The following is a 22,055-nucleotide window of genomic DNA, read 5'->3' as shown; positions in this document are numbered from 1 at the left end:
ACAGAGAGAAATCAAGAGAGGAGGAGAAGACACAGAGGGTGAAAGAAACATACATACCTGCAGATCTGCTTCATGCTTTCAAAGCGACCCCCCTGCAGGTGGGGGTCGGGGGCTCAAACCTGGATCCTTAAGCCAGTCCTTGCACTTCGTGCCATGTGCACTTAGCCTGCTGCGCTACCACCCGGCCCCCACAATCCTTTATTTTGACATGAGTTATGGCTGAAGTAGAAATAAACCAAGGAGGTATGGATACCTCCTGGTGGTAGCCCCACTCTGTCTGATAGCAAGGAGGCATACAGCTTATATACATACTGGACAAGTGAATAAATGAATGAGAAAGAAGGGAGAGGGAAAGGCCCAGAGGAATAAAAACAGAAATAAAATGCAAGCAACTCAGTGGGACTATAGTGGGCTAGCAGGGGCAGCCAACTCTCCCAGATTCATCATACTCAAGATCAATTAAAAAAAATTTTTTTATATTTATTTTTCCTGTTGTTGCCCTTGTTTTATTGTTGATATTGATGTCGTCGTTATTGGGTAGGACAGAGAGAAACGCAGGTGGGGAGCCGGGGACTCGAACCAGGATCCTTATGCTGGTCCTTGCGCTTTACGCCACGTGTGCTTAACCCGCTGCGCTACCGCCTGACTCCCACTCAAGACCACTTCTGACCGACAGAGGAAATAACCAGAAGATGGTGTGCACCAACAAAAAAATCTCAGAGAAGACCACCTTGTTCTTTCTAGTGCGTTTATGTTGTGAGGTCAAGTAGAGATATTCTTCTGAGTGTTCTCACTCCATAATTACTCAAACAATATTTAATTAAGAAGAAAGTATCAGTTAGCAGGAAGTATGAATGGCCCACAATAGGGAATCTTTTAGACAGGGAGTGAAACCATTTTTTCAATGACTAAGAAAAATATTATGGGAAGAACAAGAGCAGGCTTACATCCACAGCATCACAAAGTAAAATGAGCTTAGGGGCCAGGTGGGGGCACACTTGGTTGAGCACACAAGTCACAATGTACAAGGACCCAGGTTCGAGCTCCTGGTCCCACCTGCATGGGCAAAGTTTTTTTTTTTTTCCTCCAGGGTTATTGCTGGGCTCGGTGCCTGCACCATGAATCCACCGCTCCTGGAGGCCATTTTCCCCCCTTTTTGTTGCCCTAGTTGTTGCAGCCTCGTTGCGGTTATTATTGCCATTGTTGACGCTGCTTTGTTGTTGGATAGGACAGAGAGAAATGGAGAAAGGAGGGGAAGGCAGAGAGAGAGGGGAGAGAAAGATAGACACCTGCAGACCTGCTTCACCGCCTGTGAAGCGACTCCCCTGCAGGTGGGGAGCCGGGGCTCGAACTAGATTCCTTACGCCGGTCCCTGCACATTGCGCCACGTGCGCTTAACCCACTGCGCCACCGCCCGACCCCAGGCAAAGTTTTTTGAGTGGTAAAGCAGTGCTGCAGGTTTCTCTCTGTCTCTCTTTCCCCCCCTCTGTCTCTCTCTCTCTCCCTTTGCCCTAGATTTTGGCTATCTCTATTAAATAAATAAAGACAAAAAACAAAATCTTTTTAAAATGAGCTTAAAACAATTCTTCCTCCCTTGGAATCAGGTACAGTGGTTACTAAGTGATTATTTCATGATAATCATTGAAATAGCACCATAGAAGAGTAATTTGTTCTTTGATTTAAGGCTGAGTAATTATGAACTCCAATCAAGAATAGAGAGGAAAAAGAAAACTTTCTCAGTCAAAAACAAGATGATCATTACATATTTTTACATTATCAGCTGAAAATCTTTCTAAGGGGGGAAAGGGAAGAATCTTAGAGGTTATCTTACCTCCCTCCTCTCCATTTTACTAATGAGCTCAGCAAGCAAAATGTTATTCCTAGATTTTGGTGGGGTTTTGTTTGTTAGTCACTGCTAGAGCTTCACAGCTCTCACCAACATTTTCAGAGAGACAGAGGAAGAGAAAAGCAAGGTACCATAGCACCAAAGCTCTCCTCCATTCCCAAGTGTGGTGAAAGCTGGCTCAAACTGGGGTCATGCATATGACAAAGCTGGAGCACTGTCTAGGTGAGCTATTTTGCCAGCCTGTTCCTGAGGCCTTTCGGTAACTTAAAGCTGCATCCCAGGACTCCCGCCCCAAGCCCCACTTTTCTACATGATGCCATTTTATTCTTTCCTCACATTTCTCCACCACTGAAATCTAATAATGATTTCTAACTCTTATATTAATGCTTATATTTTTCTTCAGTGGGCTAGTTCATTAACACACTAATGAACATCAACATTATCTTCTATTGACAAAAGTTTACTAAACTAGTGGGACCTTATAATTGGTCTTTCTAAAAAAAAAAAAACAATGGTTTGCCTTCCTTTGGAGATAAAGTCAGACAATGTATTACTGGCTTTTTAAGAGATTCAAAGCCCCAAGAACCAGCAAGCTTTAATATCCTATGTGTCTATAGGTGTTTCTAGAATAGTTGCTTATGGACTTTCATTATCAAACATTAGCAGTTACAAAAAGGGAAACTCATAGTTCAGCAATAAATATTCAGACAAAAAAATTAGGAATTACTTTAATTCAACACTGGAATTTTAAGATAGCTAATGTGGCTTTGTGCTGGGGTTCTATAAACACGTACTCCTTCCATTAGCGATACTGTATGAGCAGGCAAGACACATTGCAATATTTCATTCATTCATTCATTCATTCATTCATTCACTCACTCTCATCTAGGCACTTAATTTAGAAATATTTGGAATTGTGCACCCTATTCTTGAATTTAAAGATAAAGAATGTTTTATTGGATTATGACAAAAATACACTTCTATGGAGTTTAGTTTTTTTTCCTCAGAACTGGGACACTGCACAATTTTACCACTTTGAGCACTTTTCTTTCATTCAGATAGAGAAAGAACTAGAGGGAAACAGGACAGCACTCAACCACATGGCAATGAAGGCACCTTACCCAGGAAGCTATCTCTCTAGTCCTGGAATTCAGATATTTTAAAGAACTAAAATTTAAGTAAAATCTACATTTTCTCCTTTTTTTTTGTATTTTTAATAGGCCATTTCCACCTATTTGGGAATTCAATTAGAAAAATAAATGATTGCTGCCCAAAAAGTACTGTAAGTTTACACATATATTTATATAAGATATCTGGGCTTTTTTTTTTTTTTACAAGTAAGGCAATATTTAAAGTAATCATAGGTCTTGTCACTTCTGTGGTATAGAAACTGAGACTTAAGGAGTTAAATTTCATACACAAAGTAATGCACTATGAGGAAGCACTCGGTCTAGACCTCTCAAGTCTCCCGATATTTGTACATGACATCATGCTAATGGTGGAAGGATGGCATCCCAGCTCCAGTTCTACATTTAATCTACATCTTTATTTTAAACTTGATAATACAAATTCAGAATATCCTGGCTTTCCTGTATGAAAGTACTGTTTAAAACCATCAGACCCGGGGTCGGACAGTAGCACAGCGGGTTAAGCACACGTGGCAAAGCGCAAGGACTGGCATAAGGATCCTGGTTCGATCCCCCAGCTCCCAACCTGCAGGGAGTTGCTTCACAGGTGGTGAAACAGGTCTGCAGGTGTCTATCTTTCTCTCCCCTTCTCCTCTCTGTCTTCCCCTCCTCTCTCCATTTCTTTCTGTCCTATCCAACAACAATAACATCAATAACTACACAATAAAACAACAAAGGCAACAAAAGGGAAAATAAATATTTTTTTAAAACCCTTCAAACCATGTTTTCTAGCTCTAGACAACCAGGATTTCTACTTAAAAGGAACAGTAGCCAAGGCCCATGAGATAGAGCACACTTATCCAGAAATTAGGGGAAATATATAGCTGAAAGCAAAAGTACACAATAGTTTGCAGTGACTCAGTAAGTGCAGCAAGCAAGTAGAAAGACCTAAAAAAGACACCATAAGCTACTTACAATTGCAGCAAGCAAGCAGAAAGACCTAAAAAAAGACACTATAAGGTACTTAATCAAATAGTTTCTACTTAAATCCAGACACCCTCCCCACTTCTCACAGTCTGAGTTCAAGTCTCAGAACTACTTTGAATGTCACAGTACTAAAGGTTCTCTCTCCCTCTCTCATACACCCTATCTGAATGAGAAAGAACAGAATATAGCAAATCCTAACAAAGGGACTTTTCAAAGTTAAACCAACTGCCAAATAATGTGATGATAACAATCAGTAACTATTCATTGTCTTCTTGAACCCTAAGACAGCAGGAACCTCACATTTCCACTATAGAGCCTACATTTCCCCTAGTCCTGGAAACTTAGGGTGGGGCCCATTTTCTGCATGCTTCTCTCAATTCATATCAAATAATATTGCATCCGCTGATCACAACCTAATCAACGCAATGAGTGCCACCCCAGCATGCTTCACTTCAGACTGTGTCCAGAGACTTCAGATGTGGAATAACTACAACAAGAAGATAACTAGGGCAATAAAAGGGAATAAATAAATTAAATAAATAAAAAAAACTCACTTGTACATTGTGCTGCTTTGCCATGTATGCAGCCCGTGTTCTAGCCCAGCTCCATCATACTGAAAGAAGCTTTGGTCCTGTGGATTCTATCACCCTATCTCTATCTGAAAATGTCAGCCCAAAGCAGTGAAGTCCTGGAGATGGCCAGTACATAAATATGAATATATAAAATAGAGATGCTATAAGTATACAATGCACATTAATTTTTGAATAATTAGAATAAAATATGTCATTAATGTTTTTTTAAAATGTTTATTTTTCCTTTTGTTGCCCTTGTTTTTTTTACTATTGTTGTAGTTGTTGTTGTTATTGATGTCATCATTGTTAGATAGGACAGAGAGAAATGGAGAGAGAAGGGGAAGACAGAGAGGGGGAGAGAAAGACGGACACCTGCAGACCTGCTTCACTGCCTGTGAAGCAACCCCCCCATGCAGGTAGGGAGCTGGGGGCTTGAACCAGGATCCTTACGCTGATCCTTGTGCTTCGTACTACATGAGCTTAACCCGCTGCGCCACTGCCTGACTCCCAGCATTAATTAATTTGTTTTGCTTTGGAACTTTTTACAGACATCATCAAACTGCACCACAGAGTGGATAGCCCAGCTTCCGCCTGAAAATACCCCAGGGGGTCATTAAGGAATAAGTAAACAAATCCAGCCTGGAAAGGTTCAAAAGCCTTTAAAATGTCCACTAGAGATTGAGTTCTTACAACCGTCAAGAGGAGAGTATAACTACTAGGTTATAATGTTTAATCTACAACAATCTTTCAAATATTGTCTTCTTTGATCTCAGAGCATAATTAATTTAGAGACTCAAGACTGTTTACAACTCATCAGTATAAACAAGATTCAGCTAACAAGTAGTCTTTCTCCTTTTCAATTATGGGAAAAATTTGAATCTTGAAAGAACTGCAAATTTCCAAAACTGTGCTAATCAAAAAAAAAAAATCTCACATTTATTTTACTTGTAGGGTCTAAAGCACACTTTGGCTACCCCCCAAATGCTGCTCTTGGAATGACTTTACTATGTGGCAGTTGATAATATAAGTCATGGGCCAGCATCCCATATTTTTTCCCCAAACATACTATATATTTATGAGTTAGAGATAATCTAGCAAACACCCTCTGCAAAATAGAAATAGCATGCAGATCTCAAGCTGCTATGCTAATCCTGAGTGGAAATATATAGGGGAATCACTATTCCTAGATTTGCATTTTCCCTAGTCTGTCTCTCTCTCCCTCTCTTTCTCTGTCTCTTTAGAAAGCAAGATTGCTTATCCTTTCCAACTTGCCATTTCCATATTTACAAAAATGCAAACAAGGGCAGGGAAGATAGCATAATAGTTATGCAAAGAGGCTCCAAAGTTCCAGGCTCAATCCCCCACACTATCATACTACCATCAGCCAGAGCTGAGCAGTGCTCTGGTTAAAAAGAAAGAAAGAAAGAAAGAAAGAAAGAAAGAAAGAAAGAAAGAAAGAAAGAAAGAAAGAAAGAAAGAAAGAAAGAAAGAAAGAAAGAAAGAAAGAAGGAAAGAAAGAGAGAGAGAGAAAGAAAGAAAGAAAATGATAGCAAACATGGCTTTGAGTTGTTTGAGGCTGGAAAGTAAAACATAAGGTGTGCTACAGTTGTAGGGCTTTTCAGGAGAACTCTGACTCATGTATAAATTTCCTGTTGTGAACTCTAGTAACTAACTTCAACTTTTTTCCTGGAGAAAATTTGAATCATGAAATTTATTCTAGTATGACAGCATGACATCAAAAGGAGGAGCACTAAGCAATTAGGGCTAGTTATAACTAGACAGCTTTAAATATATGTATGGAGGGAGACAGCTCTCTCTCTCTACACATACACACACAGACAGACACAGACATAGACACAGACACACACACACACACACACACACGTAGACATTGGAGGGTAGTGATAGAGGTATTCTACCACTTGCAAGTCATTTTTTCATCAGCTAGGCAGAGATAGACACCACTGCACCATAGCATCACCCTTGTGGAACTGGGGCTCAAACCTGGGACAAAATACAGTAAAGCACACTCCTTACCCAGTGATCCTTACTCCTTATCTTATATTAAAAAAATGTTTTGTGGGGCAGTTCAGAATAAAAGTATTCAAACTATGGCCAGCAAGCCTTGTGATGGCCTTACCATGCCATGGTCTAAAAGATACTAATTGACTTTCTTAGTTTGGGCATGAAAGTTTCTAGTATATATATATCACTACCCTCCAATGTCTTTGTGTGCGTGTGTGTGTGGGTGTGTGCGTGCGTGTGTGTGTGTGTGTGTGTGTGTGTGTGTGTGAGAGAGAGAGAGAGAGAGAGAGAGAGAGCTTTGCTGTCTCCCTCCATATATATATATATATAGTTAAAGCTGTCTAGTTATATATGGATGAATGGAGGAGAGAAGGAAGAGGAGAATGAAGAGCAAAGGTTTGACTGCAATTCCTTGAAGAAAGAAACCACTCTTCTTTCTTATCATTCTGTCTATAGCTCTAGGCCCAGTTACACTCTGGTAGAGAATGTAAGAGAGGGAAATAGCTACCCAGGTTTTTAAAAAGCATATAAATTACACAAAAAAATTAATTTTAGAATTGCAAATGAAAATCTGAAAATCTGGCAAAGCTGTATGCAGAGCAAGCAGGATGATGGAGGGCAGAGTCTCTCTCTCTTTAGATAGAGACTGAGAGGGAGAGAGGGCCAGGCAGAGAGAGGGACAGGAAAAGAGGGAGAGACAGAGAGAGAAAAAGAGCAAAATAAACCACAGTTTATTTTAAGCTTCCTTCAATGTAGTGGGGGCCAAGTTCAAACCTGAGCTGCATACATGGCAACGCAGCATGCTATCCAAGTGAGCTATTTCACCAGTCAGAGCCCCTCCACCCAGCCATCCTACCTTTATAATCACACTGAAGAGGAAATGTCAGTGGTGCCTTCCTGGGGTGCACTGAGTGGGCAGGAGAGGGATGGTAAATCTCTCAGAATTTGTCAAGGTGACCTCCTTCATTCCGTGTTTGTTTATCCTTTGCTGCAGGCTGCAGAGCAAATGTGGCTACCCCCAGCCACCCCCCTTTGCCTTGTCTGGTAGAAATAGCAGAAATGCAATTATGACATCAACATGGAGCCAGGGAGGTTGTTCACTGGCAGATCTGTGTGTCTCACAAACATGGCTGGGCCCCTGGCACCACAGGAGAGAGCCACTAAGAACAAGAGGAACTTCATAGGAGGTGACACAGTGCTTTGGTCTCTCCATTTTCATTCTCATAAAAATTGGTCAGAGAGGTAGTTCAGAGGTAGAATACTTGCCTCACATGTGTGAGGTACTGGGTTCATCCTTGGCACCTCTTAACAGAGAAAAACATTAAAGTTGCCCTTCAGAAAACCCTATGGAATTCAGTTGGCAGATAGTATGTCACAGCACTTATGAGACTGTTGAGGGTCTCTCTTGCTACCTACGAGTAGTTTCAGACAGAACAACAAATCAGGCACATTTGCCATTGCCTGGGTTTAGAAAGTGTTTTCTATTTAGCTGAGCTAGGAAGGGGAAACCAATCTTCAAGGCTCACTTATTCTGTCAAAGGGTTCTATTTTCCCAGATGAATTTTACGCTGAAGACCCATTCCCCATTTTTTTATTGGGGTGGAAAATAATACCTGTGAATAGTGCTAAGCTGCAGGGAGGATCACTGGGCTCCCATAAATACTGCTTTAGAATACCACCGCTAGTAAATTGTGGCCTGGAAAGTATGAGGATCCTAGTTTGAACCCCAGCATGGCATATGCCAGAATGATGCTCTGATTTGTGTTCTCTGTCTCTCATTAATGAATAAATAAGTCTTTAAAAAATGAATCCAGCATGGGGGCAAGAAGAAGTGAAACTCCCTAACTAGAGGACCAGACTTGGCGATAGGCCAGATATCAAGGTGTCAAGACCAGGTTCAGGAAACAGCACAGGACAAAGGTAGGCCAGTGTGTTCACTTACAAAACAAACACTTAAGAGCTGAATGACAAGAAATATGAATTATGTCATTTAGATTTATATTTGACAACATAGACACTTAATGTAATGTTGAGCAGTATATCAATTTGTAAGTGGGAAAAGAGATGAAAACACCAAGAGTGACTAGCAGATGTTTTTTCTCAACCTCTTTGCCCTTCAAGTCTCCATTTAACCTTTTCCCACTTTTCCCTACAATATGCATGGTTCTAGAGCAGGGGTGGAGAATTTCTGGCTCGAGACTATATATAGCACTTGAAATCATTTGGTCTGGCTCTGCCGAGGCAATTAGAGCTTTTTCCATAGCAGCATTAAGTGCTATTTTTCTTAAAGATAGACAAATAAAGAAACTAAAGCTTGTAAGTTTCCTTCTAAGTATCTTTGCTGTTAAAACTGTGTTCAAATCCGGGCTGTGCATATGGCAAAGCAGAAAATTATCTGACTGAGCTATTTCACCAGTCTAGTGCTAATTTTTAAGCTTGTAATTGTGGATAGTCTGCTAAACACATTATAAATATCCTGATGGCCCTTGGTGGGAAAAATGGTTCCCCAACCCTGTCCCAGAGGACAAGAAAATGAATCATATGATGAGGGAAGACAATGTAGGATGTACATTGTATCTCATCTAACTCTAAATCCTAACCCTAAAGATTTCAACTCAATGAACATGAGATCTTGGTTCAAGAATATACTCACTGATCCTTTTCCCTCAGGGCCTGAAGGAATTTCTGGAAGGAGTGAAGAAATCAGAAGTCCTTTACTGTCATTCTAGGTTGTTGCATTTTGGGAGACTCTGGCTTCTCTTCCAGTATATTGACACTACATACGTGTTGGCATTCCAGCTCCACCAAGGAGCAATTGAAATACAGTGGTGGCTGATACCAAAAGATTTAGAGGAAAGCCCTGAGCAGCATGAAAAGAAAAAAAAAAAAAACCTTTGAAAATTTTCTAGATTGACAAAATCAGGTCATTTGGGAAACTACAGCTGGTTTTCATTGGCAGTGAATTGTATTTTGACCAATGACTGATAAGGAACCAAGAAAGGGACAATCATAATGACAACAAAAATACTTCACAAAAAAAAAAATACACACACACACACACACACACACACACACACCTGGGAAAGAAATAGACAACCAACCTGTAAGGAGGAAAGAATACAAAATGTGTCTGTGAAACTAGACTGGAAATAAAATCTTAAAAATACCCAGACAAATCTTATACCTTTCTCCATCTGAGAGCAGTCTTACTTCTGGACATTTCTCTACTTCTGCTTCTCTTTCATAAAGTGAAAAAAATAGATATCTCTCATTTTACAGAATATGTATTAAGACAATAATTCTAAGTGCACTCCAAGGATATCTTAGAAAAGGCAATTTTGTCACAAAATGTAATGAACTGACCTATAACCTAAGATGACAGTTTCAAAAATACTTATATCAGAAGTACAGTCTGTAATTAGAAACTGAAATTAACTACCTATATACAAGTAAAAAAATCAAATTAGTTTGAATTAGTCAAGGTAATGGAGTCTATCAAAGAAATGAAGTGTTCTAAATCAGTAATTGGCCTAAAATGCATCCCAGCTTTTCAAATCCTGCAAATCCTTGTTGTCTATAGGTCTCCTGGTGGCTCTGAGCAATGTTAAAAGACATTAGGTTAGATCAAGTTGAAAGGTGATCCTGGGGTGCTTCTGAATGCTTAGGGGGGTGTCAAAATTTAATGAGCTAGAAATATAATTTGCTAAATGCTCCATTGGAACATATATAAGGGAAAATACTGCAGGCAGATAACAGCTCTGTAGAACTTAGTGATTTGGAATTGTAGGTGTAAGTATGAATAATAACCTCCCAGCACACTGTTAGTACTAAATAAATAGTGATGCTGGTTCAGTTAAAATTAGATTACAGATTACTCTGGTACTATGCTTGGAAATTACTTTTCTCAAACCTGGAACATTTCTAAACAATATTTAATCTGATTTATTTTTCTCTAAAAAAGATTTTGGGATCCCAAGAGAGGAAAGCATTAATAGAATTAATAGAAGAATGAGGGTTCAGCTTCAGCTGAGACATAATTGACCTGTACTCAGAGGACTGAATATGAATAAGCTGGCTTCATGTTTCCAGGACACCTGTAGCTCTGTGATGGAGTGGCAGAGGGATTGTGGTCTGGGAGGTGGCATAGTGGATAAAGCACTAATTCTCAAGCATGAAGTCCTGAGTTCAATACCTGGCAGCACATGTACCAGAGTGATATCTGGCTCGCTCGCTCGCTCTCTTTCTCTCTACCTATCTTCTTCATAAATAAATTTTTAAAAAACCTTTAAAAATGGCTAGGAATGAAAAGAAGAATAAGAAATTTCTTTCAAGAAAATCTCCAAGCGACTAAAACACAAAAAGTCAGGTCCAGAATCACCAAAGTTACAAGACAGTGCGGCAAAACATGATTAGAGTTTTTGCACCATCTAGGCACCCACCCTTTGCTTGCTTGTTTTAAACATGTAACTGCTTCTCTGTTGTTATTGGAGCAGAGTTTGGGGGGAGAACATGCAATAAGCTCCAGCTCAGGGACAAAGGGAACCAGAAGGAAATGCAACACACAGTCCACTTAGCAAGAGATGGGATGCACAGGAGACAGAGAGACCAGTCCTCAGTGGATATAAACAAAGATATGCATTAAAATTTGTCTCAGCAACAGAACCATTATGCTTGACCTTAGGGGGTTCCAATGTGTGAAGGAAAAGGTAAAGTAAGGTGGGAGAGAAATAATTACTTTTAGTGCCTTAAAAATTTATTTTTGAATAGAGACAGAGAGAAATAGAAAGGGAAGGGGAGATAGCAAAAGCGAGATGGGGGAGACTCCTGCAGCACTACTTACCATTTGTGAAGCTTCCCACTCTGCAGGTGGGGACCAGAGCCTTGAACACAGGTCTTTGTGCATTATAAAACATGCATGGTAGTGGGCGCACCATCACCTGGCCCCAACTTTTAGTCCCTTATGTCCAAATTAAAATGGTGTTAAGTAATTTCAGGTGCAGTAAGGGTTTTATTTTTCTAGGTTGACATGTATTTAGAAACCAAGCCAAATGTATACAATTATAGTACCCTTAATAGTATTAACAGAAAAAAATTCAGGGGCAGGGCTGTTGTGTTGGTATGCATGAGACCCCTTCTGTTTCATTTGGTTTAAATCCCCCCTGCTTAACACTATTCTATTTACATAACCACTTCATTCTATTTACATAACCGCTGTTAACAAGCACCACCCTCCCTCCAGGGCATTGGTTCAATCCCCACTGTTTCATGATATGTTTTTGCTCCACCCCCTCTCCTTGTCACACCCTGATCCCCTCCTTGTCACACTCTGATTTTCACCAGTCACTTTTCTCTCCACCCTCTCTATGTCACATCCTGTTTCCACCCTACTTGGCAAGTATATATAAAGACAGCATTGTGAGTTTTAGAGTACTTGAGTTTAGCTTAGCTCGTCTTAGATTGTGCTGCGTCCTGCATGAATAAAGAGATACTGCCTACAGCTCAACCATGAGTCCCTGGTCGTCTGTTACCCGCCCGTGAAGCTAGCCCGGCAAAAACAACATAGCCCGGCGAAAACGACACTGTTGCACACCAGGTTAAGCACATAGCACAAAGTCAAGTTCTGTACATAGTATAAAGTGCAAGGATCTGTGTAAGGATACTGGTTCAAGCCCCTGGTTCCACACCTACAGGGGATTGCTTCACAAGTGGTGAAGCAGGTCTGCAGGTATCTATCTTTTTCTCTCCCTCTCTACCTTTCCCTCCCCTCTCAATTTATCTGTCCTATCCAATAAAGTGGAAAAAATGGTCACCAGGAGCAGTGGACTTGTAATGCAGGCACCAAGCCTCAGTGATAACCCTGGCAGTAAAAAAAAAAAAATCATAATACCTTGTTGGGTAGTATGCCAGCTCCCCCTGGCTTCTGCTTAACCAAGCACCGGTATGCCTCTATAGGGATTGGTTTGATCCCATTCAAAGCGGTCTATTTACATAAATCACTTTTACATTTACATAAAGCACCACACTCCCTCCAGGGCATTAATGGTTCAGTGGTAAAATTCTCGCCTGCTCCGCCCCCTCTCCTTGTCACACCCTGATTTTCACCAGTCACTTTTCTCTCCACCCTCTCTACATCACATCCTGTTTACACCCTACTTGGAAAGTATATAAGAACAACATTGTTCGTTTTGGTAGTGGTAAATTGAAGTTGGTAGTTGTGTTAGTTTTAGTCCAGCTCAGCTTAGATTGTGCTGCGTCCTGCATGAATAAAGAGATACTGCGTACAGCTCAACCATGAGTCCCCGAGTCTCTGTTACCCGCCCGTGAAGCCAGCCCGTCGAAAACAATACCTGAAACTCATGCATTGTATATTTTATTTCTCTTCTTAATTCAAACAGGGAGAAACTTAAGAATTAATGCAGTCTCTTCTCACTTCATAGTAGGTGAGAACATAAGGATTCTCATCAGCTGACAGTCTTGGAAAAAGTCATCCATCTTTGAGGGTCTCACTATATGTAATTAATATTAGTTGTCACATCAAAGAAGCTGTGATATGAAATCTCATTAGTTTTTATTTATGCTTACTCTCACACAGGCAAGCTGCCCTCCTCCATGTTGAAGTTTTGCTATCTGAAACATGTCCCATCTAATAACGGTGCCACAAAGGAAAATCGGGGGGAGGGGGGGTGTTGGAACTCTTACCTGCCTTGTCTCAGAAGGTACTCTGCTTGGAGTCAAAAAGCTGCAGTATAACAAGTGGGAGGTAGGAAAATACCAGAGTGCATGCAGAGTATTTTTTGAACACTTGCTAATGTCTGCCACAAATTGTCACTTTATTGAAGAGAAGTGATTCAATCAGAGATACCTCCTTCTATGGGTGAAGTCAATGAGGGAGCTAAGGAAAATAGTGACTTAGTCCTTCCTTAAAGGACAGTTTGAAATCTCCACTGTTAGCTACAGACAATAGATGATACTTGTAGATTAGTTGGGAGGAGAATATAAGTTCATGCTTCATTCTCTTACCCAATATTTAGGGCTGGAATTTGATTAAGGCAAAGAGAAGTTAGTTGTTGGGGTTCCATATGATTTCAAATCTAGCTAAAATATGTATTTTTCAAGTCAAATGTCATGAAAACTCAACACTTTTTAGTTTTAGAATGTAGGACTCCTATTGAGATAGCAAAATTGCCTTTCTCACATGAAGAAAAAAATATTGTCATTCTTTGAGGTAACTTTGATGTAAAAGATTATAAATGCTTCACACTTCTTCAAAGTATTTTATTATACATACCCACTACAAAATACCAATATTCCTCCATCAAAGTCCATTGGACATCTTCCATTCTTACAAACCCCTTTAGTAATCTCAGAAATGAAAACAATAGTAATTCCAAATCTTACTTTACTGTTTATTTATCAGCCATTGAAAATAAGAGTGGCCAGAAAGTTGTTTTTTTTTTTCTTTTTTTTTTCCCTCCAGGGTTATTGCTGGGCTCGGTGCCTGCACCATGAATCCACTGCTCCTGGAGGCCATTTTTCCCCCTTTTTGTTGCCCTAGTTGTTGCAGCCTCTTTGCGGTTATTATTGCCATTGTTGACGTCGCTTTGTTGTTGTATAGGACAGAGAGAAATGGAGAGAGGAGGGGAAGACAGAGAGAGGGGGAGAGAAAGACAGACACCTGCATACCTGCTTCACCGCTCATGAAGCGACTCCACTGCAGGTGAGGAGCCGGGGGCTCGAACCGGGATCCTTACATGGGTCCCTGCGCTTTGCGCCACGTGCGCTTAACCCACTGCGCCACCACCCGACCCCGGCCAGAAAGTATTTTTAAAAATCACTGATTCTGAGCTCTTCCTCATGTCAACTGGATTAAAATGTTTATGGATGACATCAACCAATGGTTTTCTAAAAAGCTACCCGGATAATTCTGGTAAATAAATCAATTTGAGAACTTCTAGCTTAGGAGTAAGCTCACCTCATCGCTTAGAAATGACGATTCATATAGATTATAAGGCTGGAAATTTTTGAGTAGTAATGCTTGGGACCTTCCCCAGATATTCCATTTAAAATTCTTCAGGTAGAGTGGAAACAACCAAAATGCCCATTAACAGGTGAGTAGCTAAAGAAATTATAGGATATATTCTCCATGGACATCTGTTTAAATGCACATATTACAGTGCACAAGGACCCAGGTTCAAGCCCCTGGTCCCTACTTGTAGGGGGAAAGCTTCACAAGTGGTGAAACAGGGCTGAAGGTGTCTGTCTCTTTCCCCTTTCTATCTCTCTTCCCCTCTCAAATTCTCTGTCTCTATCCAATAATAAATAAAACTTTTTTAATGTGACCACAGAATGTGAGCTCAGACCTACTGGGATACAGACATTACATAGGCTCCTGTGCTAACTATGGGCCCCAGATCAAATCGATGGGGTTTACAGTTAACAATATTTATATACTTTCCCCATATTTAGGAGCTAATCTCTTTCCTGATCCAGCTTTCTGGTCCTTTTTCCAACTATGTCACCATCCCTGCAGACAATAACTTAGGACACCTGCATATTAGATGTCAGGCTCAAGCAAAAAATAGTAAAGTCATGGGCCCTTTGGAATATACCTAAAATAGACCTACTAGTTTTTTTCCGAAACAGAGACCCCCCCCCCCAAAATCTTCATCTGCAATATTCCAGCCTTTAGGTTAATGATTAGTCAATAGTTTATTCAGCTTTATATCTTAACTCTTTTTCAGCCACCAGGTTCCAGATGCTACCATGATGCCAGCTGGACTTCGCTGGACAAATGAACCCACAAATGTGTCCTGGAGCCCCGCTTCCCCAGAGCTCTGCCCCACTAGGGAAGGAGAGAGACAGGTTGTGAGTATGGGTCGACCCGTCAACGCCCATGTTCAGGGGAAGCAACTACAGAAACCAGACCTTCCACCTTTTTCACCCCATAATGACACTGGGTCCATACTCCCAGAGGGATAAAGAATGGGAAAGCTATCAGGGGAGAGGATTGGATACAGAGTTCTAGTGGTAGTAATTGTGTGGTGTAGTGCCCTTCTTATCCTATGGTCTTGTCGATATCTCCATTTTATAAATAAATAAGAAAATAAAAAATAAATTAAAATAAACCTTAAAAATGATATTGTGTCCCATGAGGCTCAATGGATGGGACTGGAAGTGATTATGTTTGGCAAAATAAGTAGAGATAAAAGATAACTACTGGACAGTTTCACTTCTATGAGGAGTCTAGAGAACTGATAAACATGAACTTGCAAACAAACTGTTTCTAAGACCGTGAGAACCATAGTAGTTATCTTTTAGGAAGTGGGAGGGTGGGAACACAGAACTTTGCTGGTGGCTACAGTGTGGAACTATACACTGTAATCCTATAATCTTGTAACCCACTATTATAAGTAAAAAATGAAAACAATATTATTCTTTGGGTAATTTTAATGTAAAGTTAAGTATAAGAATTGCCAGGGGGCTGGGCGGTATCGCAGTGGGTTAAGCGCACATGGTGCAAGGTGCAAGGACCAGCATAAGGATCCCGGTTCGAGCCCCGGGCTCCCCACCTGCAGGGGGGGTCACTTAACAGGTGGCGAAACAGGTCTGAAGGTGTCTGTTTTTCTCTCCCCCCTCTCTGTCTTCCCCTCCTCTCTGCACTTCTCTCTGTCCTATCCAACAGCAACAGCAACAGCTATAACAATAAAAGCAAATGCAACAACAAGGGCAACAAAAATGGGGAAAATAGCCTCCAGGAGCATTAACCTGGAGGCCAAAAATAAAAAGAACTGCCATATCAAGTCCTGTGCTCTATCACTGTGTTACTGCCCGGATAGTACTGCCACTTTTTTTTTTCTTCCAGGGTTATCACTGGGCCTCAGTGCCTGCACTACAAATCCACTGCTTCTGGAGGCCTTCTTTTTCCATTGCTGTTGTTGCTGTTACTGTTGTTGTTGGATAGGACAGAAGGAAATTGAGAGAGGAGGGAAAGATGGGGGGGGGGAGAATAGATAGCTGCAGACCTGCTTCACCGCTTGCAGGTGGGGAGCCAAGAGGTCTCACTGGGTTCCTTGCTCCAGTCCTTGCAGGTCCTTGTGCTTCCTACTAATTTGGGCTTAACCCAATGCATTTAACTACTTCACCTGGTGTGTTATTGTCACTTTAAAACAAGTCACCCTCACCAGACCAGGCGGAGGACTAAAATTGGGGAGGGGAAGATGCACTGTGAGGTGCTATTGATGGTCCTGAAATGTCACTGCTATGTGGTTTTTGTGGGTAGGAATGGTGAGCATTTGTCAATATAACAAGATCACCCACTTTTGCATATTTTTAAATTGCTAGCTACAAAACTTTCACTGAGCACAGAAGCACTGTTCTGTGAGTGTCCAGTTCTATGTTACAGCGTGTTAAGAGAAAGAAATGGAGAGGTATAGTAAGGAAAAAGATATGCTGACAGGATGCTTTGCTATTTGTTCAGAAATCAGATTGGGCAAGGTTTAAAAGAGTTTTGATTGGTATTCTTGAAAATACACACATATTCTTATTTCTAGCTACTTATAGTGCCTTGAAAATTTTTAAGTGGAAAGAATATTTCAAAATATAAGATTTTGCTTCCCACTTAAAATTTAAAAGCAGAAATATAAAATTTCAGTTGCTTTTTCTTTTTTGCTTAAAATGAACCCTAATTCTTCTCTCCTTCCCCCATTTTATGACTATTCTCAGAACCAGAGAAAATATTCCCTGGAATAAATGACATTATGAAATAATGGGCATGATCTATTAATCTGAAAATGTCAAACATTTGTATTTATGAGCAAAAAGCTCAGGAACATAAGCCTCTTCTTGCTAAATTCTATCCTTTCTCATCAGGCAGTGGTTCATGTATACAGACACCTAGTAAATCATATAGCTGTATCTTTAGAGCAATTATGTTCCTAGCCTACTGCAAGCATTTGGAAGGTAATGGATTTAGACTGGACAGGAAAGCACTGGCTAACAGACCCACTGGATAGCCAAAGAGTTAGGAGATAAACTTCTCATCTACTGCTAAAATTACTCAAGAACTGATTTTACTTACTGTTGGGTTCTATGAACTTGTGTATCTAAATCTACTGCTTTGGGGGAAGGAGCACATCAGCTCATAATTTCTTATTGTTTATTGGCACCAGGGTTATCACTAAGGCTTGGTGCTTGCACTGCTCCCAGTGGCCTTTTTTTTTTCTCCCCTTTTCATTTCTTGATAGGACAGATGGAAATGGAGGGGGTGATGAATAGAGAAGGAGAAAAAGAAGGAAATCTGCAGCCCTGCTTCACCACTGGTGTGATCATTAGTATTTATGAGCAAAAAGCTCAGGAACATAAGTCTCTTCTCTTTGCTAAATGCTAGCCTTTCTTGCCAGGCAGTGATACATGTAGACACACCTTTAGTAATCACACAGGAGGATCCTTGGAGCAGCTATGTTTGTAGCCCACTGCACACAGTTGAAATGGAATGGCAGGTTGGGACTGCAGACTTGAGCATGGTAATGTGCTCAGCCCAGCTCCAATCACATAAATTCTTAAATATCAAAGAAAAAAAGTTCATACAAATATCATTTCCTCCTTAATGAAATGGCTGAACTTTGCCAATCTGGTGAGTATAACTATAAAGTAGTACAGTTCTCAGACCTTGACCAGAAGTTATTCCTTATCTAGTTAAGTATTTAATGGTGGGTCTTTATAGCCACAAGGTTTTAACAGACGCAGGTCAAGGCATATTTAAAAATGTGCAAGTCCAGGGGCTGGAAAATAGCTCACATGGTAGGATACCTGCTTTGCCATGTAGGCATCCCAGGCTTGGGCCCTGGCACTACATAGGAGTACCATAATACCAACACCACGGAAGTTCTGATGCTATTGCTGGTCTCTTTATCTATCTGAAATAAAAAGAATGGAAAAGGGAGTCGGGCTGTAGTACAGCGGGCTAAGCGCAGGTGGCGCAAAGCACAAAGACCGGCATAAGGATCCCGGTTCAAACCCCGGCTCCCCACCTGCAGGGGAGTCGCTTCACAGGCGGTGAAGCAGGTCTGCAGGTGTCTATCTTTCTCTCCTCCTCTCTGTCTTCCCCTCCCTCTCTCCATTTCTCTCTGTCCTATCCAACAACAACAACAACAATAACTACAACAATAAAACAACAAGGGCAACAAAAGGGAAAAAATTAATTAAAAAAAAAAAAGAATGGAAAAAACTGGCCCAGGAGCAGTGAAATCACACGTGTGAGAACCCAACTAGAGGAAAATTTAAAAAAAAAAAAAAAAACATTTTTGTACAAATCTAATCATCTCTCAATGGTTAGGCAATCCTGTCCCCTTAGGCAGTCAAAATTTCTCTTCCCAGTTCCAGAGAGAGCACTCACAGTACCCAATATGACAAGTCCCTCATCAAGTTCAAGGCCCTGATTTGAGCCCCAGTATGAGGGAAACTCTGGCACTGAGGTGTCTCTCCTTTCTTTCTGTTTCTCTATCTGAATGAAAGAATCAGCTGAGAGCAATGAAATTACAGTTGCATGAGACCATAGTTTGGCAATAAACGGGAAAAAATCCTTGTCTTTGCCAAGAGGACTCTCAGAAGAGGAAACACATTTACCATCAACACAATTAGAACTGGTTTAGCAGAGCCTAATTAAACCTCTTGTATTTCTAATCTATAAAGTAAACGCTCCCAGAACCTGCCTACTTACCGGCTCCTTTCAAAGAGGCCTCTGTAGAAGTTAAGTTTTGAAAGAGATGTTTGAAATCAATGCTTAGCCCGTTAGGGCTCCAGGGGGCTGTGTGAATGACAGACTCATAGCTTCTCAGGCACTGACAGAGCCCATGCTGGGCATGTCACCATCTGGCTCTGATGCTAAGGAAGCTCTGCAGAAAACTTGCTTTTCCCATCAAATGATCTCAACACTTGTGCTCTCCAAGGAGTCGTTTTTTAAAATTTTTTTATGGAGATAAAAACATCGTAAGTACCCCCCTCTATCACCAGAAAGAGTTGCTATTACTGCAGTGTGATGACACTCATCAGAGCCCACTGCAGTATGATGGCACTCATCAAGGGTAGATGGAATAAATGATAAATAACCACAGCAAGAACATGTGATTACATGTGAGGACCTGGTTCAATCCCTGGACCCCCATCTGCAGAGGATAAACTTCACAAGCAGTGGGTCAGTGCTGCAGGTGTCTTTACTTCTACTTCTTTCCCTCCTCCTCCATCAAAAAATAAAGAGCAAAAAATAATAATTACAGCAACATAATCAAGGCTTGTTTCATTTTTATCTGAAGACCTTTGGAGCTCTTCTGAACCAGTGGCTCACTGGTTTGGGTTTCTCACTTAACTTTCACTAAGAAAGTATATTATGTCTAGAAATGAGAACTGTCTTATTATCACTTGAAATTTTGTCCTACATTTTACTTTCAGTATGACTCAGCTTCTGAAAAAGATTCAACAGTAAAAAATAGAAGTCTATCGGGACTCGAGCGATAGTGCAGTGGGTTAAGCTCAAGTGGCGCAAAGTGCAAGGACTGGCATAAGGACCGCAATTCCAGCCCCCGGCTCCCCACCTGCAGGGGAGTTGCTTCACAAGTGAGTGGTAAAGCAGGTCTGCAGGCTGTCTCTCTTTCTCTCCCCCTCTCTTCACCTCCTCTCTCCATTTCTCTCTGTCCTATCCAACAATGATAACAACAACAGTAACTACAACAATAAAAAGAAACAACAAGGGCAGCAAAAGGGAATAAATAGTAAATATTTAAAAAAATGTATCAGTCTATCATATGAATGGAACATATTTGGCCACACATTCCTATAATTTTAAGATACTGACTAGTTGCCTTAGGATTCAAGAATTTTAAAATATCAGTGAGGATGAAAAAATATTTTCTAAAGAAACTATGGACTATATATTCAGTGGATTATCACTCTGTCATTGAAAAGATGGTGCTGTACTCTTTGGGAACAAATAGATGGCAGTCAGGTGATCAAGATAAGTGAAATAAGTGAAAGATAGCAGATGTTTTTATTCATACATAAGTATATAAATAATGAACACAAATGAGTTTATAAAATAAAGACAGGGAGTTGGGCGGTAACACAAAGGGTTAAGCACACGTGGCACAAAGCACAAGGACCAGCTTAAGGATCCCGGTTCGAGCCCTGGCTCCCCACCTGCAGGGGAGTCGCTTCACAGGCCGTGAAGCAGGTCTGCAGGTGTCTGTCTTTCTCTCCCCCTCTCTATCCTCCCCTCCTCTCTCCATTTCTCTCTGTCCTATCCAACAATGATGACAACAATAATAACTACAACAAGAAAACAAACAGCAAGGGCAACAAAAGGGAATAAATAAATAAATTTTAAAGAAAAGAAAAAGAAAGGTAACCAAACTAACTCTTAGATTCTGTGCAAACTGTAGTGGTTATTGGAAGGAATAAACAGACCAGTCTCTTTGGTCTAATGGTTTTGGGACACTGGTGGTGGCTATGGTGAATCTTAAACACATACATATGTGCAAAACTATGACTCTAAAGTATAATATTGTAAACCCAGATTAAATCAAAATACATTAAAAAAAACAACTTTTTGTGCAAAGATATCCAGATCCTTAGCTCAGAGCAGATGACTGTTCTTCACAAACTTTTCTCCATAAAACCTTACCCTGATATAATGCTTTCCATATTGTAGTTGAAATCCTCAAGCACGTTGATTCTACACAAATTTTGCTCTTATGAAGAAACAGGCTTCAAACACAAAGATGATATATTGCCAGGAGAAAGAGTGGGCGAATTTTTGTGAAAGAGGCAGAGACTATAAGTTCATATAAAATGGTAACGCAGGGCAGGGGAGATAGCATAATGGTTATGCAAAAAGACTCTCATGCCTGAGGCCTCTAAATCTCAGGTTCAATTCACTGTCCCACCATAAGCCAGAGCTGAGCAGTGCTCTAGTAACAAATAAATTAAATCAAATAAAGTAAACTAAAATAAAATGTAATGCTAGGTCAGCAAAGTAGGTCAGCTGGGTGGTGCATCTGCTTTGCCACATTGGCAACCCAGGTTTAAGTCCAAGACCCATGGCACTGAAGGAAACTTTGGTATTATGGAAAGTATTTATGTATCTGACAAAAATGGACAGTGGCTATAGACAGGGGAGAAGACCAAGAGTTCTTCAGCTTCCATGTTACCAAAAGATGCCATGGTTGAGATGTCCCAATGTGTCAGATAACACTAGTGAAGCTGCAAAACTTGTGCAGAGGACAAGATTTTTCTCTATTTTTTTTAACATTTTTAATTATCTTTATTTATTGGATAGAGACAGTCAGAAATTGAGAGGGAATGGGGAGATAGAGAGACAGAGACTTGCAGCACTGCTTTACCACTTGCAAAGCTTTCTTCTTGCAAGTGGAGACCAGGGCTCGAACCTTGGTCCTTGTGCATTGTAACATGTGTGCGCTCAACCAGATGCACCACCACCTGGCCCCC

The 22,055-nt window shown here is 40.6% G+C and overlaps 1 protein-coding gene and 1 long non-coding RNA gene across 4 annotated transcripts in view; one reads left to right on the top strand and one right to left on the bottom strand.

Annotated features, from left to right (window-relative positions):
• The window catches only part of GNA14 (G protein subunit alpha 14), a 219,134-nt gene that overhangs the window by 140,007 nt on the left and 57,072 nt on the right, over positions 1–22,055 (bottom strand). The window contains exon 1 of one of the 3 annotated variants that reach the window (XM_060199540.1): positions 7,414–7,511. The exons of the other annotated variants lie outside the window; for them this stretch is intronic. The gene's annotated coding sequence lies outside the window, so the exon portion shown is untranslated. Of the gene's footprint in view, positions 1–7,413; positions 7,512–22,055 lie in introns of those variants that run through there. 3 annotated transcript variants of the gene reach the window in all.
• Positions 7,682–9,852, top strand: LOC132540873 (uncharacterized). Its single transcript, XR_009552005.1, has 3 exons — positions 7,682–7,744; positions 8,372–8,477; positions 9,228–9,852. It is a non-coding gene; the product is annotated as an uncharacterized LOC132540873 (long non-coding RNA).

This window comes from Erinaceus europaeus, chromosome 10, assembly GCF_950295315.1.
Source record: "Erinaceus europaeus chromosome 10, mEriEur2.1, whole genome shotgun sequence".
Lineage (NCBI taxonomy): Eukaryota > Metazoa > Chordata > Mammalia > Eulipotyphla > Erinaceidae > Erinaceus > Erinaceus europaeus.
This window is presented reverse-complemented; position numbering and strand designations above follow the sequence as displayed.